General features: G+C 45.8%; 1 long non-coding RNA gene across 1 annotated transcript; it reads right to left on the reverse strand.

Annotated features, from left to right (window-relative positions):
* Positions 1-185: 185 nt before the first annotated feature.
* On the reverse strand, positions 186-4,279 carry LOC148002177 (uncharacterized). Its single transcript, XR_015634213.1, has 3 exons — positions 2,511-4,279; positions 1,911-2,402; positions 186-1,702 (listed from the first exon to the last, which is right to left on the reverse strand). It is a non-coding gene; the product is annotated as an uncharacterized LOC148002177 (long non-coding RNA).
* Positions 4,280-11,475: the final 7,196 nt, after the last annotated feature.

The following is an 11,475-nucleotide window of genomic DNA, read 5'->3' on the forward strand; positions in this document are numbered from 1 at the left end:
GCGCTCAAGCTCCACCCAGTGTAGAACAGAGTCTCCTCCTGGCTGTCTTTGGATGTAGAACTCTCAAATCCTTCTCCAGCACCATGACTTCCTGCCGTGATGATAATGGACTGAGCCTCTGAAACTGTAAGCTAGCCCCAATTAAATGCTGTCCTTTATAAGAGTAGCCTTGGTCATGGTGTCTCCTCACAGCATAAAACCCTGACTAAGACAGAAGGAGAAGGGAGGGCAGGGCCTACGGAAAACAATGCATGTGGTTAGGGTCAACTGATTCTTGACAAAGGTGCCAAGAACATGCAATGAGGAAGGGACATTCTGTTCACTAAATGGCACTGAGATGACTGGTATTTGACTGAAATTTGACCTTTTTCTCACCCCATACAAAAAAAAAAAACAACAAAAAACAAAAAACAAAAAACAAACAAAAAAAAAAAACCAACTCAAAGTGAATGGACGGCAGAAGCATAAGACCTGAAGCTGTGATGTTCGTGGAAGAGGATGCTGGGAAGTGTAATGTCATTGGTCTGGGCAATGGCTTTTTTGGATAGGAGCCTAAAACCATCCAGAACAGAAGAGGGCATAGATAGGCAAACGAGATAATATCAGAAGGAAACTTGTCAGCACAACAAGAGAACTCATCTCATGAGAGACGATCACCCAAAATGTACAAAGAGCTAACTAGGCAACTCAGTAGGAAAATGAGCAACCTGACTGAAGAGTTGAGCAGCAGGGACAGACATTTCCAAAGGACATACATATTATAACAACAATGAGCTAGGACCTCAAACTTGATAGAAAAAATTCAGTTCATGGTAGCGGAGACACTGGGCAGACATATCCACCTCGTAATAGAGTTGGGGAGCCGAGCAAACGCTGCAGGTGAAAACAGTGAGGGCCCGTGTGAGTGTGTTTGGTTGACAAGAGCCAATACCTGAGACCCATGGGAAGTGACAAAGCCTTTTCCAGTCAGGTTTGGACTCGGCACAGCCTTCCTCTGGCTCCTGTGTATGTGAAAAACTAGCCATCCGTTTACTCCTTGATGACTAGAGCAGAATGCTCGCCCACAGAAACCTCCCACCAAGACAGGCTAGCTCCTCCCCCTGTGCTGTACTTAATAAACATAACGAGGTTTCCAGGCTGTTGTAGAGTTGGTGCTGCTCCAGCAGAGAAATCACAGCTCACCTGATCCCAACTTTTCTGTACTTGTGTCTGTGTATCCATTCCCTCACCACCCCAGTTAAATTCCTGAGACCAAGTCAAGCAGGACTTTCTATGGCAAAGGGCCAAGAAGCAGAGAGAACAGTATCCAAATAAGACTCTAGTCTAGAACCTTAAAGGCCTATCTCTAATGACCTACTACTGCCTGTTAGTGCCCCTACATCGCGTGCGCGTGCATGGGCACACACACACACACACACACACACACACACACACACATATAGTGTCACCATCTGGGAAACAAACATCGAAATATAAGCCTATGACATGGGTAGGGGACATTTCAAATTTAAAGAGTAAATGTTCCCAATAGTGCCTGCTTTCTTTCATCTTTTCTTTGAATCATTTTTATTATATTTATTTGTGTGTGGGCATGGGCAAAGCCACAGCACTCAAGTGGGAGTCAGAGGACAATTTGTGGGCGTCAGTTCTCTCCTCTGAGACATCCCACTGACCCCGCCCCTTTATACAACAGCCACTCTAGCTGAAGATGAATTCAATAATAAATTTATTTTTTTTTAAGATTTTATTTTATTGTATATGAGTACACTGTAGCTGCCTTCAGATGCACCAGAAGAGGGCATCAGATCTCATTACAGATGGTTGTGAGCCACCATGTGGTTGCTGGGATTTGAACTCAGGACCTCAGGAAGAGCAGTTGGTGCTCTTAACCACTGAGCCATCTCTCCAGCCCTGAAGATGAATTCAAAAGCAAGAATTTATTGAGGAGGATTTTTGAACAGTGTGACTAAGACCTGGGCTTTGGAGCAGTTATCAATGGCTCCGTTTAGTTGGGTTTATGGTAGAAATGTGGAACAAACAACAGAACAGAAAAATTTGGGGGGAGGTGTTGTTTGTCAACAAAGAAGCAAGCTTAAAGCTACAAGGAAGATGTGGGTGGTGGGGAGAGTGAGAAATGTCCCCGCTGGGTCACACATTTGATCACTTGATCCACACTTACTGATGCTGTCTGGGGAGACGCTGCAGGCTTGGAGAAATTACATCGCCGTGGGTAAGCTATAAGTTTGTACCCTCAACTTCCAGTTCACGATCTCTGCTTCATGTTTGTAGTTAAGATGTGGTCTCTCACCATCTTCTTCCTGCCACCATGCCCAATACCGTGACGGACTATTTGTTATTCCTCTGAACCCAAAAGCCAAACTAAACCTCCTTCTCTAGTTGACCTTTTTTTTTTGGTTCTTTTTTTCGGAGCTGGGGACCGAACCCAGGGCCTTGTGCTTCCTAGGTAAGCGCTCTACCACTGAGCTAAATCCCCAGCCCCTCTAGTTGACCTTTAATCACGGTGTTTTAACCCACAAGCAGAAAAACGGTGTGGTTGTTAAACAGACCTGCGCCATTAACCACTAGAACGCGGTTGTGCTAGACTAGAGAGTTGCCTCTGTGGTAAGGAACACACTCTGCTCTTGCAGAAGACCTGAGTTTGAATCCCAGCACACACTCAGGCAACTGACAACTTCCCATGACTCCAGATTCGGGGGATCTGATCCCTGTGCCCCCCACGGACATCCCACTCTCGTATGAATGAACATGGGTTAAAATAAAAATAAATCCTGTTTTCAAAAGTCATGTGTTGTAATTTGAGGTAATAATCAAAGCAGCAGTGAGAGTCCACGCACTAAAGGGCCCAGGGTATGAAGGAGCCCATTTGAATAGCATTCCCCTAAACACAGACAGCCTCCTGGGTGACTGTTGGGAAAAGAGTGTAAAGAGAAGTATTTCCGGGTCATCTGGGCAATCACTTTAGAGACATCTACAGTTGCCGTTCAGTGGGCTACCCCACTACTCATGGTGTTGGCTAAACCTTGCCTTGTCTACATGGTGCAGGTACTGAAGACATCTAGAATTCAAGACCTGTGAGGTCTTGGAAGCGTCCACCAGGAAATCTAAGAAAGGCCCATAAGTCCAAGCAATGAGTGATAGTGTCAGAGTCTCTGCAAAAAGCCCCAGACAGGGAATATGTGAAACTATGAGAGTAAACCCCAAGTTGTAAGGAGACCTTAAGATGTGGGAGATGCTGGGGACGTAGGCCATCACTTGAGGAAATGTGTATTCATCAAATGAAGCCAACCCAAAGGGTCCACACAGGAGGCCTTGCCCGTTGGAACTCACCTTGTGCCCTGGATGCTGGATGGAGAACCACAGGATTTAACACTTGCCATGCCAGGTTTCAGTCTTGCTTTGGTCCAGTCTTCCTTTGCTGTCTCCCAGGTCTTTCTTTTAGAGTGGAAATACCTAACTTTGATGTTGTGGATTGGGTTATGTAAATTTCCTTTTATTGTACAGGAACTGATGACATCTTGAAGAGATGTCGAACTTTGAGCTTGTGTATACTGACTTTTGAGCTGTTAAGACTTAGGCGGTTGGGGATTTAGCTTAGTGGTAGAGCGCTTGCCTAGCAAGCGCAAGGCCCTGGGTTCGGTCCCCAGCTCCGAAAAAAAAAAAAAAAAAGACTTAGGGAGACTTGTGCAGTTGAGCTAAATGTCTTCTGCTGACCACGAGCCTTTGGGGGACAGGCACGGTATGCTATGCTTTGTACGGAAACTGTCCCCCACTGCCTTATACTTTAACCCTTGGTTCCAGCTGGTGGCACTGTGTAGAGAGGCTGTGGAACCTTCAGAGGTAGAACCCAGCCAACAGAACAAAGTCATTAGGGATGCTCTGAAAATGTATTACCTGTTCCTGGCACTATTTTCTCTGCATTCTGGTGCTCTGTGATGTGAAGAACCTCTGTGGCAGGCTACAGCCACCCCGAACTAAAGCATCATCAGGCCTGCCCTTCAGGGATGTGCTGAGCTCCTTTGAAATTATGAGCCAAAATAAACTCTTTCTGTTGGTATTCTCGGCACAGCATTACCAAAGTAACTAAAAGAGGTATGAAGAGAAGCCTCGTGCAAATTGGTCTGGGTATAAATGAGTACAGCCATTCCAGAAAATGGCATGAAGTGTTGCGTTAAAAATGTAAAGAGTAGGGGTTGGGGATTTAGCTCAATGGTAGAGTACTTGCCTAGCAAGCACAAGGCCCTGGGTTCGGTCCCCAGCTCTGAAAAAAAGAAAAGAAAAAAATGTAAAGAATAACGTTTTCTATCGGTTCCCAGGAGTTGGATTCTCTCTCTCCGGCTGCTACTCTGCCATCCAGTCCGCAAGCCACCCTCTCTTGGCTGTCTCCCTTTTGGCCGCCCTCTCCTGTGGTCCCCTAGGCGGTAGTTATCACATATGGCGCACGTGCGCGCACACACACACACACACACACACACACACACACACACACACACACACATCTTGTTTCTTTGGGCCCTGCTCATTCTACTTGGGCAACAGAACCAGATCCACACGTTCCAACTGCCTCTCAGCCATTTCTTTCACACACTGTCCTCTTAGCCTGGTAAAATCAAAGTTCCAGAAACTTGTAATTTAGCAATTAGATTCATATGCTAAATTCTCAATCCACAATTCATCCACACAATTAATTCACTGCCAGTTGATAAAGATGTAAACCACCCACCTACACAAGATGAAATCGATCTGGTTCACCTAAATCTAAACCATGCTCCTCTGGAGACTCCATTGTGATCTTTCTCCCTCCTCCTCCTCTCTCCTTCCTAGACTTTTTCTCCGCCTACCCTTTCTCCTCATCCAATGACAGGCTCTGCCTTACCCTGGACCTGCCTTGCTGCATAATGACATCATTCTACACGGAAGTTCCTCAATAAGCTAAAATTGAGCCTCCATATACATGATCCAGCAACCCTGCTTGCAGTACATAGCCCGAGGATATGAGGTCAGGGTGAGTCAGAATGTTTACCTCCCCAGGGGTACTGCAGGACCACTCATATTAGCCAGTAGTGGGATCTGCCTAAGTGTTCTTTACAGATAAATGGATGGAGAAAACAGAGCAGGGGCACACAACAGAATAGTAGTCAGCCATTAAAAAGAAGTAAATCTTTTAAATCATTTGATGGGTGGACCTTAAAGGAAGAGAAATAAGCAAAGGCCTCTGGGAGGCTACTGAGGATGCGTGAGGTATCTTCCCAGGCCAGGGGCACGGTCTGAAAATCTGCCCACAGAACAGACTGTGAAAGCTTGGTACAAAGTTCTTTACCAGGGGTTGGGGGTTTAGCTCAGTGGTAGAGCGCTTGCCTAGCAAGCACAAGGCCCTGGGTTTGGTCCCCAGCTCTGAAAAAAAGAGAAAAAAAGTTCTTTCCCCATCTATTTCCCTTCTTTCACCTAAAAAATCAACAACCTGGGCCTTTCTTAGAAATACTCTGCCTCGTCTGACACTCCAGTCTCCATTTGACAAGTCCTTGATTGCTCTTCAATAAAGTTAAGCAAGCTTTTGTGCTTTTATTTATGAATTATTTACTCTGTGAGGGAGTGTGTGTGTGTGTGTGTTTGTGTGTGTGTGTGCCTCTGCTTGTCTTTATGTGCACTGCATGCATATAAAGGAGTTACAGGCAGTTATCAGCGGACAACTGAGAACAATTGCACATACTTATCACATATAATATGTTGTCTTGACATATGTAGAAATTATAGAATGGCTGAAGAAAGCCAGTCGTCTTGTATACTACTTTTTTCTTAAGAGTAAAGAGACAGAATATACTCTTTCACCAATTTTCAGGAATATAGGTCATGGCAGTAGCTATCGTGTCACACGATAGATCTGGGAACTTTTCCCTCCTTAAGTTTTGTGTCTTTTGGGCTGGAGAGATGGCTCAGCGGTTAAGAGCACCCAACTACGGGGCTGGGGATTTAGCTCAGTGGTAGAGCGCTTACCTAGGAAGCGCAAGGCCCTGGGTTCGGTCCCCAGCTCCGAAAAAAAGAACCAAAAAAAAAAAAAAAAAAAAAAAGAGCACCCAACTACTCTTCCAGAGGTCCTGAGTTCAATTCCCAGCAACCACATGGTGGCTCACAACCATCTGTAAAGAGATCCGATGCCCTCTTCTGGTGTATCTGAAGACAGCTACAGTGTACTTATATATAATAAATGAATAAATCTTAAAAAAAGAAAAAGAAAAGGAGTGAAGTTTTGTGTCTTTTGATTCCTACCTTACCCAGGACTTTATAACATATGCGGCTGTTAGCAATTTAAAATAGTGAATGGGGAGATGGCTCCGTGATTAAGGGCATTCCCAGCTCCATTGTCAGCTGCCAGCTGCCTGTAACACCAGATCCAGGGGCTCCTGCGCCCTCTTCTGGCCTCCTCAAGCACTGCATGCATGTGATGCACATACAGACAAGCGGAGGCGCAGAGGCGCGCGCGCGCGCGCACACACACGTTCACACACGTTCACACACACTAAATATAAATAATTAAATAATTAACAAACAAAAGCTTGCTTAACTTTATTGAAGAGCAATCAAGGGCTTGTCAAACAGAGACTGGAGTGTCAGACGAGGCAGACTATCCCTAAGAAAGGCCCGGTCGTTGATACTTTGGTGAAAAAGTAGATGGGGGAAGAACTTTGTATCAACTTCTCACAGTCTGTTCTGTGGGCAGATTTTCAGATCGTGCCCCTGGCCTGGGAAAAGGCCACATGCATCGTCAGTAGCCTCCCAGAAGCCGTGGGGCTGAGGACAGCCATCCTGGAAGGATGTCTCTGTGTCTTCTCTGAGGCTGGCTGTGAGGACCACACTGGAATTTGATTCCATCTGCAAAAGCATGCTGAAATTAGCGAGACGTTTGTGTATCTCTGCTCAAGATACCACGGAAAATGGCTCAGTTTTTGTTTCTAGTTATTAAAATTTTTCCCTCGGCTATTAAAGCTATCCAAGAATCGCTGTTTACTGATTAAAGCCGTAATTTCATATTGAGACCGTCTTTGCACATTCACAGTAATGCGAAGCCTTGCTTCTGCTCACTGAGCTTCCCAAGCCCATCTGCCCTGTCCTTTACCAGCAGAAGAGGGAGAGAGCGAGGGACACAGGACATGAGTTTCAAAGGAACACGGTTCGTTGGGCATTTCTTTACCATCGACCCTGACTTGAGGTCACTGAGGTGCACAGAGACATTCTGGATGTACACTGAGGTATTTGGAATGAGTGGCACATGTTGTCATCAGAGCATCATGGAGGGATATGAAGAGAGGAGAGTAATACTAATAGCTCTTTGGCACTGTTCTCTAAATAAACAGCATTATGAGAGGCTATGTACGCTTACAGAAATTAACTGGTACACTATTATGTTACGGCAAACATTAAGACATATTAGAAGCTGGACCTGGTCGCCCGTGAGCACACACACACACACACACACACACACACACACACACACACACCTGTAATCCAAGCACTTTGGAAGCTGAGGTAGAAGAATCTTGAGCTTGAGGCCAGCCTGAACTACATGAGAGCCTCCCCTCTGCCTTCCCAGAAAAAAAAAAAAAAAAACTGAAGATGAGAATGAGGAGAAAGAAGAAGAGGAGGCAGAAAGAGGAGGGGAGGGGAGCAACTCTCCAAAACCTCATTCTTGCAGAGTTTTATGTAGCTTTAATTTTGTGACTATGATTGATTATGTCACTAACATGTGATCAACTTGACTTCTAGCCCTCACTCTTCCCAGAGATCAGATAAGGAAACCAAAAGTTCTAGTCTTTTTTTTAAACATTTATTTATTTATTTTACGTATATGAGCAAAAGAGGGCATCGGATCCAACTACAGATGGTTGTGAGCCACTATATGGTTGCCGGGAATTGAACTCGTTACCCTTAGAAGAGAAGCCAGTGCTCTTAACCGCTGAGCCATTTCTCCAGCCCCAAGTTCTAGTCTTCTTATCAGCAGGGTTGTTTTCCCTAGCAACCAGCATCCTCCATCCTGAAGCTATCTGAGAGTTCTAGTTCTGGTACCCAGTCTTGACAAAACCCGTGGGAGAGGGGGAGCAGAGGAGAGGTCCTCATATAGTTCAAGATGGACTCCAACTCAAGCCACACACACACACACACACACACACACACACACACACACACACATATATATATATGTATATATATATATGTTGAGAGTGAGGAGAAAGAGGAAGAGGATATATTATATTAAAATTGCAATATAAAATGTTACTTCAGTTAAAAGGATTTTTGAAAGCCAGCTCTCAGCCCTCAGCAGGCTGCAGATGCTCCAGTGGGGCTGGGCCAGTGTGAAGACCAGCCATCAAAGGTATTCAGCATATGTCCTAAGCTCGAAACTTGTGTCTTAGGGAACGCAGGGCGTTAAATCGTCTTTTCTTATTCCCTACAGGATTTCTTTAAATTGTACATTTGTACCCTGGCTCTCATTGATCTGGTATGCTTTCTGATCTTTCATTTATTTAAGAAAAATAATTTTTAAGAGTGTGTGTGTGTGTGTGTGTGTGTGTGTGTGTGTGTGTGTATACATGAGTTCAGGTATCTACGGAGGCTAGAATATGACATCGGATATTCTGGAAGTGGAATTGTGAGCCACCCAACATGGGTACAGGGATTGAACTAAGGTCCTCTGTAAGAACAATAATCGCTCTAACCGCTGAGCCATCTCCTCAACACCATGAACGGATTCTGGCACATTCCTAACCTCATTGACCCATGTCATAGCTGTGAGGGGTTAAGTGGCACTCTGTCCGTCCGTCTGTCCGTCGTTCAGATGAAGGCGTCGAGGCACACTCACTGCAGTGAACTAAAGGGGTCTCAACTCCCAACCCCTGCTCCAAAACTCACGTAATGAAATCTTCGCCTCCAAAAAGATATTAGCATGAAATGAAAACTTTCAGGGTAGAGGTCATGAGGGTGGAGACCTTGCAACCAGAATCAATACTCCCAAAAATCAAAATTTGGGGGGAATCAAAATTTCCCAGAGGAAGTCCCTTCCCTCCCTGAGATAGTCTATCTTCATTGTGGACTCGGCTGGGCTGAGACATACCTGGAGTTAGGAAACAGCTCTGGGAGTCATCCCCAGAGAAGGCTGAGTGAAAGGAAAGACACTTAGACTGCTCCCTAGCCAATAAAGTGGGCTCTGGATGTGAAAGGAGCAAGCAGGCTAGAACCCCGACCTGCCCCCAACAGTCCCCACATCCTCCCTCTGCTTTCTGGCCACCACGAGTGAGCTCTAATGCTCTCCCCAACTCTATGCTGTGACAGCAAGATATCCCTGCAATTGTGAGCAAAAGTAAACCTTTCCTCTCTTTTTTTTTTTTTTTTTTTTTTTTTTTGGTTCTTTTTTTTTTCGGAGCTGGGGACCGAACCCAGGGCCTTGTGCTTCCTAGGCAAGCGCTCTGCCACTGAGCCAAATCCCCAACCCCAACCTTTCCTCTCTTTAAGATGATTCTGTCGGGTATTTGATCACAGTAGCATGACGATGACTGACACACCCTTTTTCCCCCTGAGGAAGAGACCCTCCTTACATGAAGAGATTAGGACGAGATTTTCATCCAAGAGTGCTCAGTCCTTAGGATTGTGACAAACACATTGCTGTTGTTTGTAAGTCACCTGATCTCACGTGCCCCTCCAAACGACCAGGCTAGTACTGTTGAAGGTGGGCTGGGTGGCACAGATAATAAAAGATCTCGCACCTACACAATCACGAGGTCTATGTTCTTCCCATACTAGAAGAGTGACCCTCCCTTCAAAATAGTAGCCGGGTCGCCATAAGGCCTTTTCTTCCAGCCCAGTGGAGGAAGCAGTGAAGTAAAATCTCTAACATTTGGGAGGGAAGGAGCTGCCTGCTGTGTGGCTCACATGGTCTGATGCAACCGCTCCAGCAAATGCAGGTCAAAGTGTCTTTGTCCCCGGAAGTTCATGATACTCTCAGGGGACTGTGATCACTACAACGAGACCTGGATTCTAAAAACGTCTCTATGAAGCTGCCGATCCACTCAGAAGGGAGTCTGAAGGCCAAGTACATTTCTCTATAAGGATTTCCCCAAGGATTCTTCTCATCGAAATCACATCTAAACAGCGCTTGAGACCTCGCACCTGGGATCTCCCGAGGAAACAGGAACCGAGGCCATCTTTCCTTGTCCTGGAACTCCCCGGGCCCACTCCTTCGGTCCACACTGAGTAGCAGCAACATTGGGCCAGTGTTTCCTGACTTGAGGTACACATTTAACCAGGACTAATAGACACCAGGCCGGTTCACACGTCGTCTCTTTACTTGGTCCCAGCAACACCTCAGAGGACGTTATCTGCATTTAAGGAGAGGAAGTGAGAAGGGTCAAGATACCCCTCTCGTCTCAGACTACTTGCAAGCAGAACTCACGTGCCAGGTTAGGGCTTCTAGCCATTGTACTGTACCCTTGATGGCTTAGCTGTGTGTAGATGAGGATGCGCAGAGGGATCTTCACTGTGTTATCATGAATCTAACTTTGATACTAAAGGGCTCGGAACAGCCTGACAGAGGAAGGATACAGTGCAACCACTTCACCAAAAGCTCAATCATGAATGCAGCTGATAATCTCCTCCAGCGTGGGCAACCAGCACACGCTGGCTTCCTCGTGGTGCACAGCCCGTAGTACAGCTTTGATACGCTCGGGCCTCGAGATAAGCACACAGTGGTTACGCAACTGGCGCGGCAGAAATGCAGTTAATAAAGGAGGCGCTCGTGTCTCTCCATCTGACTATCAGACAGTTTGAAACAGTGGACCCCAGAGAAATAAAAATTTTCCCAGGAATTTCTTTCTCCACCCACCCACCCATTTTTTTTTTTTTTTTTGGTGTTTTGTTTTGTTGGATTTTGGTCGGTTGGTTGCTTTTGGTTTTCTGAGAGGGGGTATCTCTTTGTAGCCCCTGTCCTGGAACTCACTCTGTAGACCAGGCTGGCCTTGAACTCAGAGACCTGTCTAGCTCTGCCTTTCAAATACCCCACCACCAACTGGCTTTACTCAGAGGTTTGATGCTGAGACAAAGAAAAGATCGCAGCCAGAAGGGGAACTTGTCTCCTGGAAAAAGATTACACAAGGTCCTAACTTTACAGGGTGAGCCTCAAAGCCAGACAAGAATGGCCAGAACCATAGTTTGAAGGTGACTGCTTACCTGTGTGCATTGGAACTCTTAATCTCACTTCAGAACCCTTGGGACAGACTTGGGGCTGTTCACTGGGTCTCTTTTTCTTTTTTGTGGCCACATTGAACACATTGCCCTCATTTCCTTTTTTACTACTAATTTGCTTCTTTAATAGGCTCATCCAGGGTGGGTGGACGGACCTGGCTTGGGTCACAGGTTTTGATCTCCCAAGTTTGATAACAGCTACAGTCACAAAGTTTCTGTTACTCAGTA

The sequence above is a fragment of the Rattus norvegicus genome, chromosome 12, assembly GCF_021556685.1.
Source record: "Rattus norvegicus strain SHRSP/BbbUtx chromosome 12, alternate assembly SHRSP_T2T, whole genome shotgun sequence".
Lineage (NCBI taxonomy): Eukaryota > Metazoa > Chordata > Mammalia > Rodentia > Muridae > Rattus > Rattus norvegicus.